General features: G+C 39.0%; 1 long non-coding RNA gene across 1 annotated transcript; it reads right to left on the bottom strand.

Annotated features, from left to right (window-relative positions):
• Positions 1-11483: 11483 nt before the first annotated feature.
• LOC106095250 (uncharacterized) lies at positions 11484-12002 on the bottom strand. Its single transcript, XR_001222715.2, has 2 exons — positions 11831-12002; positions 11484-11771 (listed from the first exon to the last, which is right to left on the bottom strand). It is a non-coding gene; the product is annotated as an uncharacterized LOC106095250 (long non-coding RNA).
• Positions 12003-12236: the final 234 nt, after the last annotated feature.

Below are 12236 nucleotides of genomic sequence, written 5' to 3' on the forward strand. Positions count from 1 at the left end.
AAAGGAGGCCCCTTGTCATTGAGCTTAAACTTGAATCAGACTGAATTTATTGATATGTGAAAAGTTTGCCCCTGTTCCTTAGTGGAATGTACTAGGACTAAATTTGTATTTGCATTAATTTAATGTAACAATTTTGTGGTTCAAAGACCCTTATTGCTCTCAAAGGCTTCGAATTAAATATGTGTAATTTAAATTAGAAATTATATTAAAACGTATAACAAGTAAAAACGTCGACCGTGACGAACTATGGATACCCACCACCAAGGATATAATAATCATCCTCATTTACTATAACTCCACTAATATATCCATAGTTATATCTAAATAGGGGCTGGTCTCGATTATATTTTATTCAGGTCCCGAGAATTACAGTTTCATCGAAATCAGGCAAGAAATCCGCTTTTTATGGGATTAAGACCCAAAATTAGAAGATCGGTCTATACGACAGCTATATCTTAATACCGTCCGATCTTCACAATATCTAGGTCAGATAACGGGAGACTTCAAACAACTCACTCATTCACTTTTCAGTGAAATCGGGCAATAATTAAAGCTTTTATGGCCGTCAGACCCTTAATTGGCATACCGGTCTATAGGCAATAATCTTCTTATATATAACAAGTAAAAGCCTGCTAAGTTCGGCCGGGCCGAATCTTATATACCCTCCACCATGGATCGCATTTGTCGAGTTCTTTTTCCGGCATCTCTTCTTAGGCAAAAGAGGATATAAGAAAAGATTTGCTCTGCTATTAGAGCGATATCAAGATAGAGTCCGGATTGGACTACAATCAAATTATTTGTTGGAGACCTGTGCAAAATGTCAGCCAATTCGAATAAGAATTGCGCCCTTTGGGGGCTCAAGAAGTAAAATAGATAGATCGATTTATATGGGAGCTGCATCGGGCTATAGACCGATTCAGACCATAATAAACACCATAATAAACAGGTTATGAACCGATTTGAACCTTATATGATAAAGTTGTTGAAAGTAACAATAAAAATCGTCCTGCAAATTTTCAGCCAAATCGGATAGGAATTGCGCCCTCTAGAAGTTCAAGAAATCAAGTCCCCAGATCTGTTTATATGACAGCTATATCAGGTTATAAACCGATTTGAACAATACTTGGCACAGTTGTTGGATATCATAACAAAACACGTCGTGCAGAATTTCATTCCAATTGAATAAGAATTGCGCACTCTAGAAGCTCAAGAAGTCAAGTCCCCAGATCTGTTTATATGACAGCTATATCAGTTTATAAATCGATTTGAACCATACTTGGCACAGTTGTTGGATATCAAAATACTACGTGCAAAATTTCATTCCAATCGGATAAGAATTACGCACTCTAGAGGCTCAAGAAGTCAAGACCCAAGATCGGTTTATATGGCAGCTATATCAGGTTATGGACCGATTTGAACCATACTTAGCACAGTTGTTGGATATCATAAAAAAACTCGTCGTGCAAAATTTCATTCCAATCGGATATGAATTGCGCACTCTAGAGGCTCAAGAAGTCAAGACCCAAGATCGGTTTCTATGGCAGCTGTATCAGGTTATGAACCGATTTGAACAATACTTGGCACAGTTGTTGGATATCATAACGAAACACGTCGTGCAAAATTTCATTTCATTCGGATAATAATTGCGCACTCTAGATGCTCAAGAAGTCAAGACCCAAGATCGGTTTATATGGCAGCTATATCAGATTATGGTCCGATTTTAACCATACTCGGCACAGTTGTTGAATATCGTAACAAAAGACTTCGTGCAAAATTTCATTCCAATCTGATAAGAATTGCGCACTCTAGAGGCTCAAGAATTCAAGACCCAAGATCGGTTCATATGGCAGCTGTATCAAAATCAAAACATGAACCGATATGGCCCATTTACAATACCAACCGACCTACACTAATAAGAAGTATTTGTGCAAAATTTCCAGCGGCTAGCTTTACTCCTTCGGAAGTTAGCGTGCTTTCGACAGACGGACGGACGGACGGACATGGCTGGATCGACATAAAATGTCGCGACGATCAACAATATATATACTTTATGGGGTCTCAGATGAATATTTCGAGTAGTTACAAACAGAATGACGAAATTAGTATACCCCCCATCCTATGGTGGAGGGTATAAAAATGAATTTGTGTTTGTTTGTATGTTTGTGTGTTCCTTATAGACTCAAAAACGGCTGAATCGATTTTCTTGAAATTTTCACAGATGGTGCATAATGATTCCGTGGTGAAAAAAAAGGTTCTTAATTTTTTTGACATCTGAAGGGGAGGCGGACCCTCCCCCTTACCCTAATTTTCAAAAACGCCAGATCTCGGAGATGGGTGGTGCGATTTAAGCGAAATTTTGTGTGCTCTCATATAGTACCCTAAAAATAAAAATTTGATATCCAAATTTCGGATAGGGTACCTAGGGGGACTGCCCCACCCTAAATCCTATCAAACATATATTTAGACCAATCACGACAATATGGGACCCCAAGCCCAAAAACCCACCTAAATCGGACATATTTACCGACCATGGCAATATGGGACTCAAATGAAAGGTATTTAGGATGAGCAAACGTATCTGATATCCAATTGACGGAACAAGTGTTAGGGGGACCACCCCAACCCCCAAAACACCCCTAAATCGGTCATATTTACCGACCATGGCAATATGGGACTCAAATGAAAGGTATTTGCGAGTAGAATACGAATCTGATATCCAAATGTGGGACCACGTTTCAGGGGGTCCACCCTTCCCCCAAAACACCCCCAAACAGGACTTATTTACTTACCATAGGAATATGGGGCTTAAATAAAAGGTATTTGAATGTAGAATGCGAATCTGATATCCAAATATGGGACCAAGTGTTTCGGGGGCCGCCTCTCACCAAAAACATCCCCCAAAGGGGACACATTTACGACCATAGCAATATGGGGCTCAAATGAAAGGTCTTTGGGAGTTAAGCACGACTTTGATATCAATATTCGGGAAAAGTGTCCGTTGTCGTCGAAATTTGGGACAGTGAGTTAAGTTATGCCCTTCGACATCTTTCTGCAATGTGGCACAGATTGGTCCAGTTTTGGATATTGCTGCTATATAGACCGATTTCTCGATTTAAGGTCTTGGGGCCATAAAAGTCGCATTTATTGTCCAATTTCGCCGGAATTTAGGAAGTGAGTTGCATTAGGCCCTTCAACACTATTCTTTAATTTGGCTCAGATCAGATCAGATTTGGATATAGCTGCCATATAGACTGATCTCTCTTTGGCCGATTTTGTCGAAATTTGGGGCAGTGAGTTGTGTTATGCCCTTCGACAACTTTCTGCATTTTGGCCCAGATCGGTCCAGAATTGGATATAGCTGCCATATAGACCGATCTCCCGATTTAAGGTCTTGGGCCCATAAAAGGCGCATTTATTTATTTATTATATGCCTTCGACATCCTTCATCAATTTGTCCCAGATCGGTTCAGATTTGGATATAGCTGCCATATAGACCGATCTCTAGATTTAAAGTCTTTGCCACATAAAAGGCACATCGATAATCCGATTTCACTGAAATTTGACACAATGACTTATGTTAGGCTTTTCGACATTCGTATCGTATATGGTTCAGATCGGTCTCTATTTGGATTTAGCTAACAAAAAGACCAATATTTTTTTCAGCAAAATTGAACAAAGACTTGTACTTATTAGACCAACCAATATCCATATCGAATTTGGTTCAAATCGGACCATATTTCGATAAAGCTGCTATAGGGCCATAAATTAAGCATTTTTCACCGGATTCTGAGCAAAGGTGGTACATATATTTATCCGAGGTGGTGGGTATCCAAAGTTCGGCCCGGCCGAACTTAATGCCTTGTTACTTGTATGTCCATAGGCATGTTAAATTCGAAGATGGGATATATCGGACTTTATCTTTATATAGCTGCCATATAGACCTATCTAAGATCTAAGGCCCATAAAAACCGCCTTTATCATCCGATTTTGCTGAAATTTGAAATTTGTGTTAGGCTACATCCTCCTTCAGTTTGGCCCAGATTTGGATATATAATTGCCATAAAGACCACCGTAGCGCAGGGGTTAGAATGTCCGCCTGTGACGCTGAACGCCAGGGTTCGAATCCTGGCTCGAATATCGGAAAAAATTTTCAGCGGTGGTTATCCCCTTCTGGTGCTAGCAACATTTATGAGGTACTAAGCCATGTTAAAACTTCTCCCCAAAGAGGTGTCGTACTGCGGCACGCCAATTGGACGCGGCTATAAAAAGGAATCCCCTTATCATTGAGCTTAAAATTTGAATCAGACAGCACTCAATGATATGTGAGAAGTTTGCTCAAGTTCCATAGTGGAATGTTCATGGGCAAAATTGCATTTCCATATAAACCGATCTCTCGATGAAGGTCTTGACTCATAAAAGACGTATTTATTGTCTGATTTAGCTGAAATTAAGGACAGTAAATAACGTTAGGCCTCTCGACTTCCTTGTAAAATTTGGTGAGATCGGTCAATATTTGGATATAGCTGTCTATCTCTCGATTAAAGGTTTTGGGGCCATAAAAGGCGCATTTTTGTCCGATTTCGCCGAAATTTTGGAGAGTGAGTTATGTTAGGGCCTTCGAAATCCTTCCTCAATTGGTCCAGATGGGTTCAGATTTGGATATAGCGGTCATATAGACCGATCTTATGATTTAAAGTCTTGTCCACATATTTATATATAAATATCTACCAAATAGATCAATATTTTGTTCCACAAAATTGAACAATGACTTGTGCTTCTTAGACCACTCAATTTTCATGCCGAATTCAGTCCAAATCGGACCATATTTAGATAAAGCTGCTATGGGTGCATAAAAAATTTAATTTTTCACCTCATTATGATGAAAGATAGTTTACATACATACCCGAGGTGGTGGGACGAACTTAATACCTTTTATACCCACCACCGAGGGATGGATCATATTCATTTTGTTATTCCGTTCCCAACGCATCGAAATATCCATTAACGACCCTCTAAAGTATGAATATTCTTGATCAGCGTAAAAATCTAAGCCATGTCCGTCAGTCTGTCCACCTGTCTGTTGAAATCACGCTACAGTCTTTAAAATAGAAATATTGAGCTGCAACTTTTCACAGATCGGTCCAGATTTGGATATAGCTACCATGTAGACCGGTCTCTCGATAGACAGATCTCTCGAAATAAGGTTTTGGGCCCATTAAAGGCGCATATATTGTCCGATTTCGCCGAAATTTGGAACAGTGAGTTGTGTTAGGAACATCGACAACTTTCTCCATTTTGGCTCAGATCGGTTAAGACTTAGATATAGCTGCCATATAGACCGATTTCTCGATTTAGGGTTTTGACCCATAAAAGGCGCATTTATTGTCCGATGTAGTCGAAATTTGGGACAGTGAGTTGTGTTAGACTCTTCGACAACGTTCTCCATTTTGGTCCAGATCGGTCCAGATTTGGATATAGCTGACATTTTCTATATATTGGGTTGCCCAAAAAGTAATTGCGGATTTTTCATATAGTCGGCGTTTACAAATTTTTTCACAGCTTGTGACTCTGTAATTGCATTCTTTCTTCTGTCAGTTATCAGCTGTTACTTTTAGCTTGCTTTAGAAAAAAAGTGTAAAAAAAGTATATTTGATTAAAGTTCATTCAAAGTTTTATTAAAAATCCATTTACTTTCTTTTAAAAAATCCGCAATTACTTTTTGGGCAACCCAATATATCTATAGACCGATCTCTCGATTAAATGTCTTAGCCCCACAAAAGGCACATTTATAATCCGATTTCGCTCAAATTTGACACAATGACTTATTTTAGGCTTTTCGACATCCGTGTCGTGGTTCAGATCGGAATATATTTGGATATATAGCTACCAAAAAGACCAATATTTTGTTCTTCAAAATTTAACAATGACTTGTATTTATTAGACCACTTAATATCCATGTCGATTCTGGCCCAAATCGGACCGCATTTCGATAAAGCTGCTATGGGGGCGTTCAAAGCTCTTTGAACAGGGGATCCAAACACACATCTTCCGCTGTGACAATCCTATGTTTATGGATCCCACAGAAGCGGCCTTTAATAAGGCAATCAATTCATCTGTAATTCGTTTTTATGCCCTCCACCATAAGATGGGGGGTATACTAATTTCGTCATTCTGTTTGTAACTACTCGAAATATTCGTCTGAGACCCCATAAAGTATATATATTCTTGATCGTCGCGACATTTTATGTCGATCTAGCCATGTCCGTCCGTCTGTCCGTCCGTCCGTCTGTCTGTCGAAAGCATGCTAACTTCCGAAGGAGTAAAGCTAGCCGCTTGAAATTTTGCACGAATACTTCTTATTGGCGTAGGTCGGTTGGTATTGAAAATGGGCCATATCGGTCCATGTTTTGATATAGCTGCCATATAAACCGTGCCAAGTATGGTTCATATCGGTCTATAACCTGATATAGCAGCCATATAAACCGATCTTGGGTCTTGACTTCTTGAGCCTCTAGAGTGCGCAATTCTTTTCCGATTGGAATGAAATTTTGCACGGCATGTTTTCTTATGATACCCAACAACTGTGCCACGTATGGTTCAAATCGGTCCATAACCTGATATAGCTGCCATATAAACCGATCTTGGGTCTTGACTTCTTGAGCCTCTAGAGTGCGCAATTCTTTTCCGATTGGGATGAAATTTTGCACGACGTGTTTTGTCATGATATCCAACAACTGTGCCAAGAATGGTTTATATCGGTCTATAACCTGATATAGCTGTCATATAAACCGATCTTGGGTCTTGACTTCTTGAGCCTCTAGAGGGCGCAATTCTTATCTGATTTGAATGAATTTTGGGACGACGTGTTTTGTTATGACGTCCAACAACTGCGCCAAGTATGGTTGAAATCGGTCTATAACCTGATATAGCTGTCATATAAACCGATCTGGGATCTTGACTTCTTGAGCCTGTAGAGGTCGCAATTATTATCCGATTTGCCTGAAATTTTGTTCGACGGATCCTCTCATGACTATCAACATATGTGTTTATTATGGTCTGAATCGGTCTATAGCCCGATACAGCTTCCATATAAATCAATCTCTCAATTTTACTTTTTGAGCCCCCAAAGGGCGCAATTCTTATTCGAATTGGCTGACATTTTACACAGGTCTCCAACATATGATTTAATTGTGGTCCAAACCGGACCATATCTTGATATCGCTCTAATAGCAGAGCAAATCTTTTCTTATATCCTTTTTTTTCCTAAGGAGAGATGCCGGGAAAAGAACTCGACAAATGCGATCCATGGTGGAGGGTATATAAGATTCGGCCCGGCCGAACTTAGCACGCTTTTACTTGTTTCTTTTAAATTCATATCTACAAAGCCACAAATGTTAGTTTTTTTCCGTTTGTAAGTTATTTATTCGAAATCTGTGATAGATTCTTAGTTTTAAGTGTTTACTATGTACAGTTGTTGGAGATATTACCCGCACTTTAATTATAGTAATTTGTTATTCTTGTTGTGCGGGTGTAAATAAATAAATTACAAATTACAAGTGCGCCGTCTAATAGCCGGTTCATATGGCGGCTACATCAGGATATGAATTGATTTAGACCATACTTAACACAGTTGTTGGCAGTAATACCAAAACGATATGTGCAAAATCAGCCAAATCAGATAAGAATGGCACCCTCTAGGACCTTAAGAAGTCTAATAGGGAGATCGGTTTTAAATTGCAGCTATATCAGGTTATGGTGTGATTTAGACCATACTAAGTACAGTTATTGGAAGTCATAACAAAACACCTCAGGCCAAATTTCAGCCAAATCGGATAAGAATTGCGACCTCTAGAAGCTCAAGAGGTCTAATTGGGAGATCGGCTAATATGGCAGTATTATAGATAGATTTAGATCATACTTGATACAGTTGGTGGAAGTCATACCAAAACGGCATATGCAAAATTTCAGCCAAATTGGGTAACAATTGCGACCTCTAGAGGCTCAAGTAGTCAAATCGGGAGACTTGTGTGTATGGCACCTATAACTGGACATGGACTAATTCTAACCATACATTAAACAGTTGTTGGAAGTCATGACAAAACACTTCATGCAAAATGTCAGCCAAATCGGATAAGAATTGCGCCCTCTAGTGGCTCAAGAAGTCTAGACCCAAAATCGGTTTATATGGCAGCTGTATCAAAATATAGACCGATTTTGCCCATTTACAATCCCAACCGAACTACACTAATAAGAAGTATTTGTGCAAAATTTCAAACGCCTAGCTTTACTCTCTCAAAAGTTAGCGTTCTTTCGACAGACAGACGGACGGACGGACATGGCTAGATCGACTTAAAATGTCATGACGATCAAGACGGGTCTTAGATGAATATTTCGAGGTGTTACAAACAGAATGACGAAATTGGTATACCCCAATCTATGGTGGAGGGTGTAAAAATCGGTTTCAATCACGAAATTAATTGATCCAATTATTTTTATAATAACTAACAACTGTGCCAAATATGGTCTAAATCAGTCTATAACCTGATATAGGTTAGGTTGAAAAGAGGGTGCAGATATTAATCCGCCCATGCCACTATGGACGTACACCGGTAATCGGCTTGTTGTGCGCTCTAAAAACTATAAATTAACCCCTAAAAAAAAATTTAATTTAGGAATTCCGTGCTACTTACAAAATCCTTAATTGTTTTCAATACCACTCCCCTAAGTTGGTTCATGTCTGATATTGTGTCTCCACCTAAGTACCGGTATATGTTGGATGAGAAAGCCGGGCCGGGTGACAAAGGCAATGCTCCAACGTCTCATCATCTTCGCCGCATGCCCTATACATGCTATCACTTGCCGCACCGATTTTACATAAGTGAGCTCGTAGTCCTGTGTCCCGCTATGATACCAACAGCTATACTGATCTCCTTCTTGCTTTCTTTCAGTAATAGCCTCGTCTTCTCACGATCTTCATCCCCCATAGGGTTTTCGGCGTCCTACCGACCGTTTCGCTGTTTCACAATGTTGCATGCGCGTTCGTCGCCCACTCCCTTAACTCGGACTGCGTCGAGCCGAAAGGCTTTGGGTAAACCAAGTTTATTGACGGCAGTCCTCTGCCCTTCACCGCCAAATCGTCTGCCCTTAAATTTCCCCTTACTCCGTTATCACCCGGCACTCAAACGATGCGGATTTTCCCATCCTCAGAGAAGACGTTAATCGCCTTTTTACACTGCAAGACTGTTCGTGACCTTATCGTCATGGTTGTTATTGCCTTTAGAGCAATTTTACTATCGGTAAAGATGTTCACACTCGACGTCCTCACATTAGCACCACACCACTTCACGCATTCCGTGATCACCCGGATCTCCGGCTGCAGGACCATATTATGGTCAAGCAGTCTAAAACAGATATCAGTCCCTGGGTTCTCAATGTATAGCCTGATATAGCTCCCATGTAAACCGGTCTGTCGATCACCGTTGTTCGGTTCCTAGAATCTTTAGTTTTTGCTGGTTCTACAGAAGTTTGGTATGTAGAATAAAATTATGCCCTTCAACTAAATTTATTTTATATAAATTTTTAGCAGAATCCATGGCGGTGGGCTCCCAATATTTAGCCTGGCCGAACTTAGCACGCTTTTATTTGTTAATTGAAAAATTGTTTGCGATTTTTTTTCTGTGCACCCAATGACTTGCCATAAATTCGATCATATTTGACCCACTTCAAATTTAAGATTCACTTCAAAATGAACATCGAACTATAAGGCAATTTTATTTGAATTGATTTCCGGTTGCCTATGGCATGTTTTCTGATTCAGGGTCATTTTTGCTTTCATTTCTAGAGACATTCGTTATGCTGGCTTATAAAAATTTCTCACCAAAAAAAAAATGAACAACAATTTTGGGAATTGATTATCTACAACTTGCTGAAAAACAATGAATATTATCTAGAAATAAGAGCCCTGATGTCAAACATGCCGCATCAATGCCAGGATATAGTTTTTGAATGGTCGTTGGCCCTCATCTGTGGCCCGTTCGATGTCCATTCAATTCATTTCCTGCTTGTCCATACCATTGTTTGGTAATGGGCTACCATTGCATGGCTATAAAATATCCAGCGTGGTTATTCAAGTCTAATTCATTTAGAAAAGGTGAAAAAAGGTTTTTACAACTAAAAATGTTGTAATGAATTGCAACGATTTGAATAGAGAGCATTAACAAAAGACCAAAGTTATATAAAAGCGAAATCCTGCTGAGGAGATTCACTTCAATGCTTTTGAATGGATTTTTGTTTCATTTACATCCATAAAAGCAATAACATTTCCATGGAGATTTAATTTGTTTCGAGTAGGTACTTTGGATTTGAAGTTGTTTTTCAATTGTCCAACTATGCCAACGGAAAAAAATTCCATTTATTATTATCTTCTAAGGCAGTGTGACGAATCTTTGCCTTAGCCTGGCCATTCACTTGAAAAATGCATTGTTCAATGAACATGCAGTGGCCATTGAATGAATTACCTTTCATTGTTAAATTCCATGTGGGAGATCTTTGCTCACGCATCTCATCTAATCCCATCTCTCGACGTCGCATCTTCAATGTTAAGTTATTCCCTGGTGATCAATTCATTGCACAAGTGTTGAGTCCTACAGGTAGAGTGCCCACACTCAACATCTATGAAGTGTTAGGCTCTCTCAACTTTTTTAACAACAACTCACACTTTGTGCAGCAGCTGTGCTGTGGAGGCATTAAATTTGTCACCAACAATTACGAATGCGCTCTATCTCTAGCAAGCACTTTGGCAAGTTTTATGATCCTTTTGTGTCATAGTTACCTTAACTGAATTGCATTCGAAAAAATTCATGTTGATGCTTTGTTAAATTTGTTTCTCTTTTCAAATATGAGAGTGCTTGGTTCTGAAGTCTATTGTTAAGTGGTCACATTTTTTACTCCTTGTTTATATTGTAGTAGAGAGTGAATAGAAGCAGTTTTCAGCATATCTTAGCCAAGGGAAACTAATTGTAAATGAGTTGGCTTGCAGTTGAAGTACAGTACAGCACTGCCAAAAATTTGCCAAAACATAAATAAAATATTCCTCCAAATAAAACGAAAATTTAACTTATGTACAGTTGGAAACTTATGTATAGGAGGCCACCGTGGCGCAGAGGTTAGCATGTCCCCCTTAAACGCCGAACGCCTGGGTTCAAATCCCGGCCTGAAGAAAAGAAAAATTTCAACGGTGTTTATCCCCTTACAAATGGTGGCTACATATGCGAGGTATCCTGCCATGTTAAATCTTCTCTACCAAGTGGTGTCGCTATGCGACACGCCGTTCGGATGTGGCAATAAAAAGGAGGCCCCTTATCATTGAGCCTAAATTTTAATCGGACTGCACTCATTGTGTTCTTAATAGAATGTTCGTGGGAAATTTAGTATTAAGTACAATTTGTAGTAGTAGCGCCTGCAACATGAACGAGCTTTGGAAATTTGTAAGCCATATGCGTTTTAATCATATTTCAATAATTTTTTTTTAATTTTTTAAAATACATTCAATAGAATTCTTTCTGTATATACACACATGCAAATGTTTCATATTATGTGTCCATTCCGTCTATAAAACCATCAATGACGTCTCTTGCAGCCGTGCTGGCATCAGTGAAAGGATTGCTAAAGGGATTTAGGGGGTTTAAGGGATTGAAGGGAAACATGGGCATTATTGGTGCAGGCCATAAAGCTGCTGCAATAAGCATGGACAAAAGTAACCACAAATTGATCTGCAACAAACAATCAAAATGGATTAAAAACAAAATTTGGAGTATGCAACTATGCTTACCTTAATAGAAATCATAGTCTTTTTGCTGTTTTCTTAAAAGAAAATGCTTACTTCCCTGTTTTGTTCTGTGTTCTTATAGAGAATTCGAGTAAAAATCGTGCATGTAATAAATAAAGTTGACTGCTATTACGAATGATAACAGCATATTAAAACATCATGCAGAAATCGTGCAGGCTTGTCTATGGAAGTAATTGCCCTAGAAATGACTTTAACCAAAAAAAAAAAAACAAGTAAAAATGTACTTGCAAAATTACAGCCAAATCGGACAAAAATTGGGGCATGTAAGGGCTCAAGAAGTCAAATCGGGAGAAAGGTTTATACTGAAGCTATATCAGGTTATAGATCGATTCAGATCGTACTTAGCACAGTTGTTGGAAGTATAACAGAACACTACAAGAATAATCTC

This window comes from Stomoxys calcitrans, chromosome 1, assembly GCF_963082655.1.
Source record: "Stomoxys calcitrans chromosome 1, idStoCalc2.1, whole genome shotgun sequence".
Taxonomy (NCBI): Eukaryota; Metazoa; Arthropoda; class Insecta; order Diptera; family Muscidae; genus Stomoxys; species Stomoxys calcitrans.